Consider the following 18,702-nt stretch of genomic DNA (forward strand, 5'->3'; position numbering starts at 1 on the left):
TATTGTACTCTAGGCTACTTTCTCCCCATCTCATTTATTTCTCCACTCTGCAGGCACCCTGCCTCTATTCCTGATGAAGGGGCTTTTGTTGAAACATCGATTTTCCTGGTCCTCGGATGCTGCCTGACCTGCTGTACTTTTCCAGCACCACTCTAATCTAGACTCTGGTTTCCAGGATCTACAGTCCTTGGTTTTACCATGTTTATTCTTTACCCATACGCAGTACTGTAAAGGCACTTTATAGACCAGTGTACCTTACTTCTATTATAGGAAAGGTTTTGGAAAGGATTAAAAGAGATAAGATTTATAATCATCTAGCAAGCAACAATTTGATTTCAGATAGCCAACATGGTTTCATCAAGGGTAGGTCATGTCTCACAAACCTCATTGAATTTTTGAGAAGGTGGCCAAGCATGTAGGTGAAGGTAGGGCAGTTGACGTGGTATACATGGACTTCAGTAAAGCCTTTGATAAGGTTCCACATGGTAGGCTGTTGGAGAAAATGCAGAGGCATGAAATTGAGAGTGATTTAGCAATTTGGATTAGAAACTGACTTTCTGAAAGAAAGCAGCGAGTGGTGGTTGATGGAAAATATTCAGCCTGGAATCTGGTTACTAGTGGTGTGCCACAAGGATCTGTTTTGGACCACTGCTGTTTGTCATTTTTATAAATGACTTAGACACAGCTATAGGTGAGTGGATTAGTAAATTTTCAGAAGACACTGAAGTTGGTGGAGTTGTGGACAGTGTGGAAGAATGTAGCAGGTTGCAGGGGGACTTGGATAAGCTGCAGAATTGTGCTGAGAGGTGGCAAATGGAGTTCAATGCAGCTACATTTGAGGTGATGCACTTTGGGATGAATAACAGGAAGGCAGAGTTCTGGGTCAATGGAAAGATTCTTGGTAGTGTGGGTGTGCAGAGGGACCTTGGAGTCCAAGTACATAGATCCCTGAAAGTTGCCAGCCAGGTTGATCGTGCTGTGAGATTTCATTCGTAGAGGGATTGAGTTCCGGAGCCAAAATATTATGCTGCAACTATACAAAACGCTAGTGCGGCCACACTCGGAATATTGAGTACAGTTCTGGTTGCCATATTTCAGGAAGGATGTGAAAGCATTAGAAAAGGTGCAGAGGAGATTTACTAGGGTGTTGCCTGGTCTAGAGGGAAGGTCTTATGAGGAAAGGCTGAGAGACTTGGGTCTGTTCTCATTGGAAAGAAGAAGGCTAAGAGGGGATTTGATAGAGACATACAAGATGATTAGAGGATTAGATAGGGTAGGCTGTATTGTTCTATGTTCTATATGCTGAAATCTCAAGAATTGGAACTTGAATCCACACCCATTTCATAAGAAAAGCTACCATTTAGCTGCAACTGCTGTCTAAATTATTAATTATAATTGATGATGGGCAGAAGCCTTATGCTTTTGAGTTCGTTTCTGGATCCCTGTTCCAATCTGCCTGCTGAGGGTCTCCTGCTGAGCTATGGTCCCACAGGGGCTGCTACTCCCCCCCCCCCTCCACAGTCTTTCATCAACTGGACATTGTGTGTGAACCTTTAACAGCCAGCTTTAGAAAATGACTCAACAGACTGGGGCACTTCATGAATTACAAAGGCAATCTAGATTAAAACCTGCAAATTTAATGTCAAAGCAGTCTGCTGAATTTAACTTCAAAATTAAAATAAAAATGTATTTTTGGAACAAGATTAGAGACCTTTAACAAAGCTCCATTTTCCAGACATTAGAATAATTTATAAATCAAGTTAGCTTTTAAATGCTTTGATATTTATTCATTTTAATATTAGAGTGCCTAATGCAATGCATGAATTTCCCTGTTTTAAGAAGTTTTGATCAATTTGTTTTAAATAGATTAATGGCTCCCCTAAAGTAGCGCACATGGCTCTTATTGAATTATTCCAATTTCAAGGCAAAAGCCAGTAACTTCATCCCTTTTTTGTAGGATGTGGTGTGAAGTGAGCGTTAGGCAATAATTCTCCGGGCAGGAACAGTAGGGAGTCTGCTACACACGTCCAGTTATGTCAAGCATTGCATGCATAATTCACTATTATTTTATAAATGTCATAACAGGACCAAGTGTGTTAATGCCACAGCAACTGAGCACTTTACATGTGTTAATGAAGTTATTTTACAGCTGCATTAAGTGTGAAGTTGTTCTAATTTGTAAGGGCTGAAAACAAGTGGACAACTGAACAAATTCTATAAGTGAGTTGACCAAGTTGATTCTTTGTCCAAAAAGACCTGAAATTAAACTATTAAAGGGGCGAAAGTCAATTTCTTTACGCAGTGTCATCAAATCAGTCTTGTTTGGAAAGGGTTCTCAAGTATTCTGCATTCAAATAATCACCCCATCTCTATGATCAGTGCAAAGCAATTAATTATATAAATTCCAAGATGCAATATGAAAACAGTCTTCACTTTGCAATGACCCTGCTTACTTAACAATTGGTTTGAAAGGTGAAATAAATCTGTTGATAGTGTAGTACTTCAGATGTAATGGATGGTTTAGATATGACTATTCTGCAGTGGTAAGAGTGACTTATTAAATTGTGGTTTGACTGGTGGGTGTTAGCATGAGAACAGAGCCTCATGCTGATTCCCACAGTGAAATAAAACAAATCAATCAGGAATGCCTAGTTTTGCTTGCAGTCAAGAAGGCTTTTCATCCTTGTACAGATCTGCTTCTTTCTGACCTCCCAATCTCCCAACTTGAGGAACATGTTTGGAGATGACGCCTTAAGCACATGTTGCAGCTGTAAGGTGCAGCTCTATTTCCCCGCATTCAAAGCTGTTTTAAATATTCTCAGAAGCTTTACATTGTCAGAAATTTTCACTAGCACTCAATGAGGCAAATTGACAGGGCATAATTCAATTTATTTATGGAGGCTTTGAGTTCTCAGATATCTATGTATTTTACACTGTGGGGTTTGACACTCTTACAGGAGATGTTAGCTGGGACTCAATAATTAATGTTTTGCCTTCTGGTCAGGGGTGAAAGAGGATCTGATTGTCTCTTAAGTGCCTCTGCAGTTGCAAAACAGAGAATCATACAGTGTAAAAGAGGCCCTTAAATGGCTCCGTAGTCTGTAAGTGTTTTAATAATAACCATTTCTTTATAGACCAACGATATATACAGTCATGGAACTGCATCAGGCCAGAAAACCTCTATGCAAGCCCTCTCGCTGGTCTCTCATTAGTCATGAGACCTTAAGTCACCATTGCATGATGACCTTGGAGACTAATGTTGTTAATCAATTAATCCAAAGCAACACTCAAAATACACAACAACTGCAGGTCAACTTGCCCCCAAAGTTTCTCAAACAGTCAGGAAAATGTCATCATAGGGGGAGATCAGTTGGAGAAAAGTCATTTCTGCATGTGTTACAGAGTGACCCTGTGAGGAGCTGCACCTCCAATCATATGCTAAAATATCTCACGCAGTCACTCAGAGTGAATCTTTCTGCAGTAGATGAAGGAGTAAAACCAGCCTGTGATTGGAGCAGCAGAGAGAGGGTGAGTGGTGACAGTGAATTAGCTTGACAAAACAGTAGGTAGCAGGGCTAGATGCTCTGCGGTTTGTAGAGAATGAGAAGTAAAATTGGCAAGGCCTTGGTAATGAAGCTAAAACACCAGGAGTGAGTGAGGCCAGAGGACTCTGGAGTATGGACTGGTGACAAAAAGCTACAGTTGGTGGAGTGGGATACAAAAACAGAATGATGAGCTGCAAAGGGAAGAGGGGGTTGAAAAGAGAAGAGAGCAATTTTAAATCTTTCAGCCAAGGATGCTATTATAAAGAACACTTATTAACTGAATAACTTAATACTGAATAGTTGATGTGTTATCCCATCTCAAGGCATCTCATGTACTACAAATTATTTCAGAGGCAGTGACAAATTAAAGATAAACATGCAAACAAATTGCTTTAACCTTGACAAGTGGTGGAAAGGTGGTTTTTGCTGACAGTTTATTGTGTGTGCATGCGTGTGTGTGTCAGTTCTGGTGGTGGAAAGTTGCTTTTCAGACTAGAGGCCTGTGACCAGCAGTGTGCCACAAGGATCAGCGCTGGGTCCACTGCTTTTAATCATTTATAGAAATGAAATGGACGTGATCACAAGAGGTATGGTTAATAAGTTTGCAAATGACACTAAAAATTGGTGGTGTAGTAGATACCTCAGAATACAATGGGATCTTTATCAAATGGGCCAATGGGCCAAGAAGTGGCAAATGAAGTTTACTTTAGATAAATATGAGATGCTGCATTTTAGAAAGGCAAATTAGGGGGGATTTATACATTTAATGGCAAGGTTCTGGGGAGTGTTGCTGAACAAAGAAACCTTGGAGTGCAGGGTCATAGCTCCTTGAAGGTGGAGTCGCAAGTAGATAGGATAGTGAAGAAGGCGTTTGGTATGCTTTCCTTTATTGGTCAGTGCATTGACTATAGGAGATAGGAAGTTACGGTGCATCTGTACAGGACATTGGTTAGGCTACGTTTGGAATTATGGTCTCCCTGCTCAAGGAATGATATTATAAAACTTGAAAGGGTTCAGGTAAGATTTACAAGGATGTTACTAGAGTTGGAAGGTTTGAGCTCTTGGGAGAGGCTGAATAGGTGGGGCTATTTTACCAGAATTTCAGAGACTGAGAGGGGACCACATGAGATTTATAAAATCATGAGGGACATGGATAGGGTAAATAAACAACATGATTTCCCAGGGATGGGAGAATCCAAAACTAGAGGGCATAGGTTTAAGGTGAGAGGGGAAAGATTGAAAAGGCACCTAAGGGCCAACCTTTTCACCCGGAGAGTGGTACGTGTATGGAATGAACTGCCAGAGGAAGTGGTGAAGGCTGGTACAATTACAACATTTAAAAGAAATCTGGATGTGTATATGAATAGGAAGGGTTTAGAACTACACTAAGAGAGGTGCTCTGTTTGTGATGGCATGTTAAATCAAGGCCTTCACACTAGTGAATTTAAACATTTCCATGATGTTATGTTGAAGAAGAACAGTGGAATTCTTCCCTCTTTCCCAGTGAATATTTATCCATCAACTGACATCAGTAAAATAGGTTGTTTGGTCATTATTGTAATGCTGTTTGTGGAACTTTGCAGTCCCATATTTTTGACATTACAGGACAGCTTATACTTCAGCAAAGTGCTTAACTGACTGTAAAGCAATTTGGAACATCCTGAGGGCACTATATAAAAGCAAGTCCTTTCCTTCTGCCACTATAAGGAAACAGTATAACATTGGATCTGAGCTCATTGACATTGTACAATTTGTTGAGTTGAAATTAGTGGTTGAAACAGTGAAAGAACAAGTCCTACCATGAATTACAGATGCATTTAAGTGTCACTATTCCACAGACGACACCTTCAGACTTATTTGGCTGATCATTAAGTTAAAAATGCTACTTTCTCCTTGCATTTGTAACATACTTTATTCACTGAACTTTAGTTCCCCTGAGATGTCAGGCAGCATACTTTATTAACTGCTAAATAATGCAATTATTTATTGTGAGAACTTACTAAAACGCTTCTGTTATTCAGGTCAGATAACTAATGCTTACATATTTTAAAGTGGATATGTTGCTTTCAAATCACAGGAGAAATTATTTCAGTGGAATGGAACACTTAAACAAGAAGCGCAAGTTAGGAAAAATGCAAAAATCAATTTAAATGAGTTATTTGTAGAAGCTAAAGTGAGTATAATTTGAAATATTTAGGAGATCTAGCCAGAGATAATTCAGCTGGAAAAGAAACATTTCATTATGAATGAGAATAATTGTTAATGTGCAATGTTTTTAGGAGCAGATCTTAAGATGCAAGAATTCACATTTGCCAAACTTAAAAAGATTGATCTTTACCCTACACCCAACCCAATTCATTCAGATATAAAACAAAGAACTGCAGATGCTGGAGATCTAAAACAAAAAGAGAAATAACTGCAGAAACTCAGCAGGTCTGTCAGCATCAGTGGGATGAAAGCAGATTTAAGCCTAGTTTTGATGAAGAGTAACTGGACTCAAAACATGGACTTTCTCCAGTAATTAATGTTTTTCTTTGTCCAATTCACCCAGAAATTGCCTGTCAAACATGGTAAAATGTCTTTCCTATGGTGAAAGCTGGCTGGAGAGCCATAGTCCATAATCTGCGATCGTACCAAAATTAACAAGAGGATTGAGATAAATCAATAGGTCACTGTATGATGCAATCCATATTTAAAGTTTGAGGATTGTACCTAAAAGGGAAAACAAAGAAATTTCACAGTTTTAGCCTCCTGGGAACCTATGCAATTAATGTTTGAGATAGAATAAAATAACATGAACACAAAGGCATGTGATTTTGTATTTTGAGCTTTGTGGGAATAGAAAGGCTATCTTAAAGAAAAAAAGGCATTGATGTGTTTTAACAACATGGAGGCTGTAGATAATAAAAAGGATCATCGATCAGTCAAGTTCTTTTTTGGATCGGCGTAGTTTTCTGTACCACACAAACTCAAAAATAAAATGTTCAAATGCCAATGCGATTAGTTCTATAAAATTTCCTTATCATACCACTCCCATCCCATTGTCTCACCTTTGCTCAGCAGAAAAGGTAATGGAATAAACATTTTCTCCAAATGGTCTGATCCACAGCTGGTTCAGTCATTTTTAGCAATCAATTAAATTGATTCAATTTATTCCAGTTGGTTGTCAGGAGTCTGGCTTTGGCCGAGTGGTAGTATTCTCATTTCTGCATTAGATGGTTGTGCGTTCAATTCACAGCCCAACAACTTGACTACTTGATATAAGCTGACCCTCCAGTGAATGATTTATATGTTTGTATCAACTGAAGAAACAGGGCATTATCAGAGGAGTCTTCCTTTGGATGAGATTTTAAACTGGAGCCCTAATTATCATCTCAGGTTGAATAAGATCCTATGGCATTGCTTAATGAAGAGCACGAAGGCCAACACTTTTTATTCACTAACACTTAAATTAGATTATCTAGTTGTTCAAAATATTACTGTTTGTAGGAGTTTGCACTGCTTGCCTGCCGCAATGACATCTTCAAAAATAATCAACTGACATCTTCAAAAGTAATTAATTGACTCTAAGGACATATAAAGTAATAGAAAACAATGTCCACATGCAACTCCTCCTTTCTTCTGTGAAAGTTGTTCTTATGTACAACTATCCCATTGCAGGTTCATAAATTGTACATCGTTGGAATGTTGATCAATAAGCTGGCTTTGAGTGCTAACCCAGTCCGAGTGATGAAAACAAAGTATCTCAGGGTGGGATGTCGCACATGCTTCAACTCCCCTCTGAAGTAACATTGATTACAATTGGACATTGCAGTGATCAGATTAATAGATTTGGAGGTAGTTTTAATCACCTATTCATGTTATAAACCTCAACATGTTATGACACACTTTAGGGGAAATTATTGCAGCTGCTGGAATCTGTACAGAAAATAAAAGATGTTGGAGATCGCAGCGAGTAGGCAGCATCCACGAAGAGAGAACGGGTAACGTTTTGAGTCTAGCTGACTCTTCAAGAGTCTGCCTGACCAGAGTCAGATGCTGCCTGACCCGTTGTGATCTCCAGCATCTTTTGTCTTTTGTCATGTTATGACATAACACTGGAGCAGGTTGGACTTGAACCCAAGCCTCCTGCCTCTAAAGTAGGGCCATTACCACTGCACAACAGGAGACCATTAAGTGCTGGTTCCCCTGGAGTAGCCAATAATTAACTTGGATTTAACAAATTGAATATTGGTAGATCAGAGACAACTTTATAAAGCTGTTCATTTGAACATCTACCACAGAGGTCTTAAATACATTGACATCTGTAGGAAAGGGGCCATTTATCACCTGAAGGCTTGCATATTTGGACTTTGAAAAGCACTTCTATTTTCAGTTGAAGGGAAAAAGAATCAACTGACAGCATTGTCAGTAATAGTTTGCCATTCTCTGTAACAGCCAATTGCTTGTGGGATGCAGTTATTTTGGTGTGGATTGCATTATACAGTTGATGTACTCTTATCTCTGTTATAATGCATGTTTGAAGCAAACTATACATTCACAATAAGGAATTTGTGTCTTTTGAAATGTAACCATCTTGTCAAGGCAAAATAATGCTGAGTATTATTGCACATTAAGCACTGGCATATTGAATGAAGATAGAGTCAGTGCAGCTGCACTGGGTTAAGCATTTGTGGGCGTAATACTGAAAAATTGGCAGCTAAATGTGTCATCTTTTGTGAGTGGAAGAGGTAATTTTTCTGCAGGATTTAAGGAATGAACGCAATGTTTGTGCAGTGTTCTTGATTGTTGTTCACCAGCTCCTTTTTTTTCCATAATTAATTTTACTCAGCAATTAGTAGCCTTAATTTGATGTGAAGAATGCAGCATGAAATCTACTCTTGTGTTAATATTACTTTGTGTAAATTCCTTTTACATTGATAGGATTTGTACATTCTATGAATATATTAACACCAAGTGCCAGCCACTGCTTAGTGATAGTTGGGTGTCAGAAGCTTTCGGATGAATTCTAAGATGTTAGCATATCTTGATTAACATCTTCAATGCAGTGTTGAGAGGACACTTTGGATCTCATATGATTGTGTGAGATGTTATATAAATGGGAATCCTTATTTTTCACATAATACCATTAGGTTGATTGCTTCGCATGAGTGGCCTCTCATTTGCTACCAGAACACTCCAGATTTATTACTTAACTTACTCTTCATCCTCATTGGTCCTGCTTCATCATGGTGTTGCCCCATTCCATCCATTGGCCCCACAACTATTTAATTATAAATCTATTTTCCTCTGTTGGTATTTAAATTCTAATTGTGATTTCATCAAACCATTGCTGCATGTCAATCTTTTTTCTAACTCTTTGGCCATGGCTGTATTCTGATTGATCATTAGTTCTGTTTCCCTCTCCACAGAGCACTGACTGACTTGCTGAGTATTTTCTGTTGATTTGCACTCATTCATAGAAGTTTGCTGCTTTTCTCACTTCAGAAAGGAACCATTTACCTGTTAACTTATCTGTTTATTTACCAAGTCGCCAGACAGGGCTGATCAGTGGACTACTAGAAACTTGAAATGGGCCTGCTCCCAGTACTCTTCACTCCAAATTTTTTCCTTCTCTTTTATTTCCCTCTGTTGCTGAAACGTATCAACAGAAGCTAAACATCTGAAACAAAACTATGTTGGAAATATCTGATCCAAAGTTACATTTTCAACATTTAAGCCCATTACTGCAGAAGGGCCATGAGACCAAAAGAAAAGGCTCACATTTCTGAACATATGCAAAACCCCAGAGACTTTAGAAAAGGCATCGGTGAACAATGGGTTCAAAAATGACAAGAATCTTATTTTCTATCAGTAACCATGGACAGCAATCTTGACAGAAACTAACTGATAGGGTCCAATGAAGTAGGGTAGGAGTAAGCTCTTAGAGCGTGAGCAGTTGTCCCAACTGACCAGTTTGTATTCAATTACTTCTTTGTCAACACTGAAGAAAAGAAATGTAATTACTCTGACTGGAGCTCAAAGTACTGGAACCAACCTATCAAACAATAAACGAACTCTTTACTACAACAAGTAAAAACAATGTTCCCTCCTTTAGCACTGCATTTTGATTGGTTTCAGATAGGTATTCACTTTTCTATTGACAATAACACATTGGTTTCTGCTATAACCATTCCATCGTGCAAACATTCCAGAACTTTTTCATGGAGATAACTGTTTAAATAATCCTGCTAATCAAATGGAACAATTAAATTGTAGACCATTGACTGTCAAACACGAGAAATTGTCTTTCTTAAAATGGTCAAAATTATCTCATTACATATTTTCTTTGCTCCAATGATAGTAGTCCCAGAATCTAAAATTTTTCATTTTTAGAATTTCTTAAATTTGATATCATCTTGATAAATTTTTATTATATAGTGGTAATACCATATTTCTGTTGCTAATAATGAATTAACCATTGTCTTACACAGTTTTGTTTTTAGTTTGTGGATCGTGAATTCTATTTGCCTGGATATAAAACCCAAAATGTTACAGGTTTTGCTTTTAAATCTACCTTTACTTCAATCTTTTATGCACAAAGACATAAAGAAATCACATTTCAAAGGAATGGATTGGAAAGAAACATCCCATCATTCAGAGATCTCAGTGAATAGTGGAGAAGATTTTACAATTAATTTAACTCATTTTTGCACCTCTTACAGTGTAATTTAACATTGTCAGTTATAATTGCACTAAATTCCTTTTTTTTCAGTTGTATCCATTTAGTCTGTGTAGCAGCTTGGAATCAATGGCTTATAACATTCAGGGAACTGGATGGTACATTGATAGCTAGGTAGCCATATTCAAATCTGTTTAGAAGCAAAGATGGGGCTGGTTGCAAGATTTTCAATTTTTAAAATTCATTTGTTGGATGTGGGTGTCGCTGGCTGGCCAGCATTTTATTGCTTGTCTCTAGTACCTTTGAGAAGGCAGTGGTGAGCTGCCTTCTTGAACTGCTGCAGTCCACCAGCTGTAGGTAGACCCACAATGCCCTTAGGAAGGGAATTCCAGGATTTTGACCGAGAGGCAGTGAAGGAATGGCAATATATTTCCAAGTCAGGATGGTGACTGTCGTGCAGGGGAACTTGCAGGTGGTGGTTTTCCCACATATCTGCTGCCTTTGTCCTCCTAGATGGAAGTGGTCGTGGATTTGGCTGATGCTGTTTGAGGATCTTTGGTGAAATACTGCAATGTATCTTGTAGATAGTACACACTGCTGCTACTGAGCATTGGTGGTGGAGGGAGTGGATGCTTGTAGATGCAAGTGAGCTGCTTTAGCCTGGATGGTATTAAGCTGCTTGAGTGTTGTTGGAGCTGCACCCATCCAGGCAAGTGGGGAATAGTCCTTTACACTCCTGACTTATACCTTGCAGATGATGGACAGGCTTTGGGGAGTCAAGTAGTGAGTTACACACTGCAATATTCCTAGCCTCTGACGTGCTGTTGTAGCCACTATGTTTATGTGGTGAGTCCAGTTGATTTTCTGATCAATGAAAGCCCTCAGGATCTTGATAGTGCTGGATTCAATGATGATAACACCATTGAAGGCCAAGGGACGGTGGTTAGATCGTCTCTTATTCTCATAGCCTGGCGTTTGTGTGGTGTGAATGTTACTTGTCACTTGTTAGCATCCAGATGGGCTCCAGTTACGCTTGCCTCTTTGTTGGCAATGTCGAACAGTCGCTCTTCAGAACGCACACAGGCACTGTGCCCCAACTCTCCCGCCATGACATCAATGACTGTATCGGTGCAGCGTCCTCCATCCAGGCTGAACTGGAATATTTCATCAACTTCAGGAGAACTTCCACCCTGTCCTCAAATTCACTTGGTCCATCTCAGACACCTCCCTCCTCTTTCATGACCTCTCCATTACCTTCTCCGGCAACAGTCTCCATTTATTACAAACCAACAGACTTCCATAACTACCTGGACTACACTTCTGCCCACCCAGTATCCTACAAGAACTCCATCCCATTCTTCCTTCAATTCCTCCACCTCTGCGGCAGCTACTTGGACAAGGAAGCATTCCACTCCCAAGCATTCCAGATGTCCACCTATGCCAAATGTGCCTTTCCTCCCTCTGTCATCCAGACAGCCCTCCACCACACCACCTTAATTCCCTATTCCACTGCTCTAACACCCCTCTCCAAACACAATAAAGTCATTGTCCCCCTTGAACTCACTTACCAGCCCACCAAGTCTCCTCATCCAATGCATCATCCTCAAGTATTTCTGCCAACTCCAACTAGACCCCACCACCAAGAACATCCTCTCCTCCCCACCCCTCACTGCCTTCCACAAGGACCGCTCCCTTCTCCAGTCCTTGTTTTGTGCCACTCTCCCCACCAATCCCCCTGAACCCCCAGGTACCTTCCCTGCAATCGGAAAGGATGCGAAACCTGCTGCTACACCACCTCCCTCACCTCCACCCAGGTACCCAAACAGTCCTTTCAGGTGAGACAGAGGTTCATCGTTCTCTACATCAGGTGCTCCTGATGTGGTCTTCTCTACATCGGGGAGACAAAACAAAAACTTAGGGAACATTTCACAGAGCATCTCAGCTGGGCCCACAGGGACCGTCTGAACCCCCCAGTCACATTTTAATTTCCCTTCCCATTCCCTTTCCGTTACGATCATCCTTTGTCTCCTATGAACCAAAATGCAAATTGGAGGAACAACACCTCCTCTTCCATCTGGGCAGCCGACAGCCCAGAGGACTCAACAATGAGTTCTTCAATTTCAAATAATCTCCCTGACTCCCTTCCCAGCCCCTCCCCCTCCTTCCACTCCTTCCAACTACCAACCGGATTCATTCCTCCTATTGACCAATCAAGTTGTACCTTCTATCTGTCTTCACCTACACCCACTACACCACCCTTTCCCCACCACTCTCTTTATCTGCAGTTCCCCCTACACCTAACCCCAGTCCTGAAGAAGGGTTGCACCTGAAATATTGACTTCTCTACTTTCTGATACTGCTTGGCTTGCTTTGTTTTTCTAGCCTCGTGCCTGCCTACTTTGGATTCCAGCATTTGCAGTTTTTTTTGTGTCTAATTTGTCAGCCCAAGCCTGGATGTTGCCCAGACCTTGTTGCATTTGACCATGGACTGCTTCAGCATCTGAGGAGTCACAAATGGTGCTGAACATTGTGCAATCATCTGCAAACTTCCTCACTTCTGACCTTATGATGGAGGGAAGGTCATTGATGAAACAGCTGAAGATGTTTAGGCCAACTACCTTAAGGAGCTCCTGCAGAAATGTTCTGGAGCTGAGATGACTGCCCTCCAACAACCATGACCATCTTCCTATGTGCCCGGCATGATACCAATGACTGAAGTGTTTGCTCCCCAATACCCATTGATTTCAGTTTGTCAGGGGTCCTTAATGCCACACTCGGTCAATTGCAGCTTTGATGTCAAGGGTGGTCATTCTCACCTCACCTCTGGAGTTCATGTTTGAACCAAGGCTGTAATAAAGTCAGGAACTGAGCGGCCCTGGCAGAATCCAAACTGGGCATCACTGAGCCGGTTATTGCTGAGCAAGTGATCTTCCATCACTTTGCTAATGATCAAGAATAGACTGACAGGGCGGTAATTGTCAGGGTTGGATTTGTCCTGCACAGGATATACTTGGGGAATTTTCCACATTAATGAGTAGATGCCAGTGTTGTAACTATACTGGAACAGCTTGGCAAGGAGAGCATCAAATTCTGGAGTAGTGGCTCTTCCAGCACCACTAATCCAGAATCTGGTTTCCAGCATCTGCAGTCATTGTTTTTACCTCTATCAAATTCTGGAGTACAAGTCTTCAGTGGTATTAGCCATAAGGTTGTCAGGACCCATAGTCTTTGCAGTAACCAGTGTCTCAAACCATTTCTTGATACCACGTGGGGTGAATCGAATTAGCTGAAGACTGGTATCTGTAATGCTGGGGACCATTGAAGGAGGCTGAGATGGATCATCCACTCGGCACTTCTGGCTGAAGATTGCTGCAAGAGCTCGAGCCTTATCTTTTGCTCTGATAAGCTGGACTCTTCCATCATTGAGGTTGGGGATATTTGCGTTCACTCAAAACAGCTAAGGGTCACTGACAGCAGTTCAAAGGTTAATTTAGAGAATAGGACAATCTCTACCAGGAATGTTTGACATCTTTTAATCATCACTTAATCTATTAAATACAGAAATGAAGACTTTCAGCTGTCAGTTGAGCTAAGTGCATTGAAGAGCTATACATTGACTTCCTAACCGGTTATCAATCAACACCATTTTTATTAAATGCCATTGAATCACAAAACTTCAACATTTGCAGGTCAACCATCACATGTTTTCCTTCAGTGCTTTTAGCTGAAAGAATGGGAAATGAAAAATGTTTGACTGAGTTCCTGCAGGGAAAATTTGAATTAGTCTCACTACAGTTTGATATGAAGCCTTTACTATTTTCAATGGTCCTGCAGACTGATGTTAACCTTATCTCAAGAATTGTCACCTATTTTTACTTCTTTTGATATTGTTGAGATATTCAAGACATGCCAATTTATAATGTTTTGATGATTGCTTAATTACATATTTTAAGAGTCAATCTTGGATTATACTGTACTGTAATGGCTTATCATGCTTTTAATTTTTACAATAATTAAAATTGTCAATTTGCCTATGTTCAGTGCAAACTCCACTCAAAACTACTATTAATTATGTACATTAATTGACACATGATTTTGAAAGAATCTTGTTTTAAGATGACATTTTAACTAACTATCTGAATTTTCCCTTACGGCTTCTAACCTTGTTCTGTATTGTTTCTTGTCATGATTTCAATTGTTCTGATGAAAACCAACTGAGGCGCATATTTAGGATATAATTTCTTTTCTGTTCTTAACATTTTGCAAAGTAGATAAGTGACAGTGTGTAGGCTGGCCAAAAAGACTAAGGTTGGTAACAGCTAGCAAGGACAATGTTGACATCTGATGGGATGTGGAAAGGTGGGGATGTGATGGTTAAGGACAGGTGTGTTACTGGAGCTGTCAGAGGGAGAGGCTGGTGCCACTCCATGAGATGGAAGATAGAACTCCACCCTATTCCCAGATCTCCCCACCTCCCCCAACCCCCACCCCCTCCCCCCAAAAAAGATGGGCTTTATTGGGACAGAGTTTTCGCTGTCCTTTCTGCTAAACTGAAATGAAAAGGGATCAGTCACGGTGATTATTCAAAACCTTCTTTCCTTACCCTAACAAGTAGCAGACTCTCCGATCACGTATTACATTGTCAAACATTGTACATCTAATCTTGGTGCTGAGGTTACATACTCATAGAGTTTTACAACATGAAAACAGACCCTTTGGTCTAAATTATCTATGCTGACCAGATATCCTAAATTAATCTTGTACTATTTACCAGCTTTTGGCCCATATCCCTCCAAACTTTCCTATTCATATACCTATCCAGATGCCTTTATAATTGTAATTGTACCAGCCTCCACCACTTCCTCTGGCTGTTCATTCCATGCACACACCATCTTTTGTGTGAAAACGTTGCTCCTTTGGTCCCTTTTACATCGTTCCACTCCCACCCTAAACCTACACACTCTAGTTTTGGTCTCCCCTACCACGGGAAAAACACCTTGTCTATTTATCCTATCCATGCCCCTCATGATTTTATAAACCTCTACAAGGTCACTGCTCAGTCTCAAATGCTCCAGTGAAAATAACCCCAGTGTGTTCAGCCCCTCCCTATCACTCTAACCCTCTGACTCTGGCATCATCCTTGTAAATCTTGTCTGAACCTTTTCACGTTTAACAGCATGTTAAAACAGCACGGTTTCAAGACCCCCACCCTAGCAGACTCTGAGCAAATGTTCAGGCTATTGAAAACAAAATGGATGAACTCAGTTCTAGACTTACCTTCCAGAGGTAACTGAGAGACTGCTGTGTGCTCTCTTTCAGGGAGACTTGGCTCACCCCTGCCTTTCCTGACTGCGCCCGACAAGCTGATGGGTTCGCCACACTTTACATGGAGCGCATTGCATCCTCAGGTAAGGCAAAGGGCAGACTTTGTGACCCTGGTGAGTCACTGCTCCCCAGAACTAGAATACCTCACAGTGAAATGCTGCCTCTACTATCTGCCATGTGAGTTCACCTCCACGATCCTGACCGCAGTCTACAGACCAGCCCAGGTGGAGGTGAAGAATGCCCTGGATGAAAGTTACACCGCCACAAACGCTCTGGATATAAAATTCCACGAGGCCCTATTCATTGTGATCAGTGACTTCAACCAGGCCAGCCTCAAGAGGGTGCTGCCAAAATACCACCAACATGTCTTCTGGCCCACAAGAGGATCAATTATCCTGGACCACTGCTACACTACCATCAAAGACGCCTACCACTCCACCCTCCCACACACATTTCAGAAAATTCAATCACAGCAGCGTGTTCATTCTCCCAACTTACAAGGCTTAAATGGGAGGATCCTTTACAGGAAGTCTACAGTGCTGGTCTGAGGCAGTGAAAGAGTGTCTCCAGGACTGCTTGGAATCAGTGGACTGGATCATAAGCAGTAACTCAGCAAGAAACCTAGATGAGAACACCACCACTGCCATCATAGACTTCATTGGCAAGTGCGTAGAGGATTGTTTCCCAAAGAAGTGAATCCGAATATTCTCCAACTTTGGAGAAACTGAGAAGTCCACAGACAACTGAAAACCAGGTGTGCAGCATTCATATCAATAGTCCCAAACCTTTACAGAAAATCCAGGCATGTTCTCCACAAAGCCATCAAAGATAAAGGTGAAGACCCAAACCAACCAGACAGACTCCTTCTGCCTATGGCAAGGACTAAACAATATAACGGGATACAAAATGAAGCAGAGCAAGATAGTGGACAATGACACACCCTCCCTGATGCCCTCAATGTGTTCGTGCAGTATGCCAGCGGTGTGGTGCCACTTGCTCTGACAGCCCTGGGCACACCCATTCCCTCCGTCACTGCTGCAAACGTCAGATTGGTCTTCCTGGGAGTCAACCCAAGGAAAAGGATGGGACCGGATGCAGTCCCTGGCCGTGCACTCAAATCCTGTGTGGACCAGCGAGTGGAGGTATTCACTGACATCTTCAACCTCTCCATGCTGTTAGCCATGGTCCATACTGCTTCAAGAAGGCCATCATCAACCCCGTACCGAGCAAAACACACACAACGTGCCTTAATTACTATTGCCCAGTGGCTCCAACTCAGTAACCATGAAGTGCTTCGAGAGGTTGGTCATGGCCCACATCAGCTCCAGTTTCCCAGCTTGCCTCGAACCCCTGAAATTTGCCTACCGATGTAACAGGTCCACAGCAGACACCATTTCCCTTTCCTTACGCCCACCCCTATCTAGACAAAAAGGACACCTACGTCAGACAGCTGCTTATCAACTACAGCTCTGCCTTCAATTCCATAATACCTCCACATTGATCTCAAAACTTTGACACCTTGGTATCATCTCCACCCTCTATAACTGGATCCTCAGCTTCCTGACCTACAGATGGCATTCAGTGAAGATAGACAACAGCACTTCCTCCAACATAACACTCAACACTAGAGCCCCCCAAGGTTGTGTTCTAAGCTCCATACTGTACCCTCTATACACCCACAACTGTGCTGCCAAATTCTGAACAAATGCCATCTCCACATTTGCTGCCAACACCATGTAGTAGGACAGATATCAAACAACAACAATGCAGAATGCGAAAGGAGTTGGACGGCTTGGTGACATGGTACAATGAGAACAACCACTTTCTCTCAACATTATCAAAACAAAAGAAAGAAAAGAGGAGAATGCGCCCCCATCTACATCAAGCTAGTTGAGGTTGATAGAGTGGAGGCCATCAAATTCCTCGGAGCAATGATAGCTGACAACTTGTCCTGGATAGTCCACGTAGATGCAGCAGTCAAGAAGGTACAACACTTCTTCTTCCTCAGGTTTCTCAGGAAATTTAGCATGTCCACACAGACCCTCACTAACTTTTACAGATACACCATTGACAGCATACTGTTTGGGTACATAATGGTCTGGTATGGCAACTGCTTTGCCCTGGACCATAAGAAACTACAGAGGATAGTGTGTACAGCCCAGACCATCACAGAAGCCAACCTGCCATCCATGGACTGCATTTGCATTGCTCGTTGCCATGGAACGGCTGCTAATATCATCAATGGCCCATTATCACCTCAGTAATACACTCCTTCAACTTCTTCTATTAGGCAGAAGATTCAGAAGTTTGAACACATGCACCAGCAGGTTCAAGAACAGCTTCTTCCCGGCCATTATTAAACTGTCGAATGAACTCTCTAACTTCAAATAATGCTGATCTTGCTAATGTTGATCTTGTCTAACGCAAACTCTGTGTGACGTAGCCTGTATGCCTTTGTCTAAGTTTCTTGTCACCCTATGATCTGTATGTTTTTGCTTACTATGATCTTCCTGTATTACTTGTAAACAAACCTTTTCACTGTACTTAGGTACATGTGACAATAAATTGAATCAGTTCACCATCTTTCCAACAGCAGCGAGACCAGAATTGAATGTAGTATTCCAAAAGTGGCCTATCCAACATCCTGTACAATGTGACCTCTCAAGTTCTATACTGAACACCTCAATAGCATTAGGCCATTGTCCATTAACTCAACAAAAATTACAGATGCTTTGATAATCCAGATGATGTGAAAGGGGCAAAGGACTTTCATGCCCAAGACCTTGAAGATAAGGAGTACATTTTTGTTTTCTTCAGAACTATGAATGTTGAAAAGAAGAGTGACAGTAGTTCTTTAAATTGAATTTAAATTGATCAACAGGCCAAATGGCCTAAAATTCGCCTCCTCAAAACAGGGTGTCTTATAGCTAACAGGTAATGGAGTCAACCCATTTTATTTATTTATTTTTTACCCCCACACTACCGCCTAACTGTGGTAGTGCTTATTTTTCCCCCGCCCCCATGTTGTGTGTGTGCAGGTGTGAGACACAGTGAGAGACACAAGGTGTACGAATCTTTATTCAAATTTCCACCACCAGGATGAAAGGAAACACCCGAGTGGCCAGTGACAAGCAGTGCCCTTCACATCAAAGGGCAATGCTGCGTGATCAA

This window comes from Chiloscyllium plagiosum, chromosome 30 (assembly GCF_004010195.1).
Source record: "Chiloscyllium plagiosum isolate BGI_BamShark_2017 chromosome 30, ASM401019v2, whole genome shotgun sequence".
Taxonomy (NCBI): Eukaryota; Metazoa; Chordata; class Chondrichthyes; order Orectolobiformes; family Hemiscylliidae; genus Chiloscyllium; species Chiloscyllium plagiosum.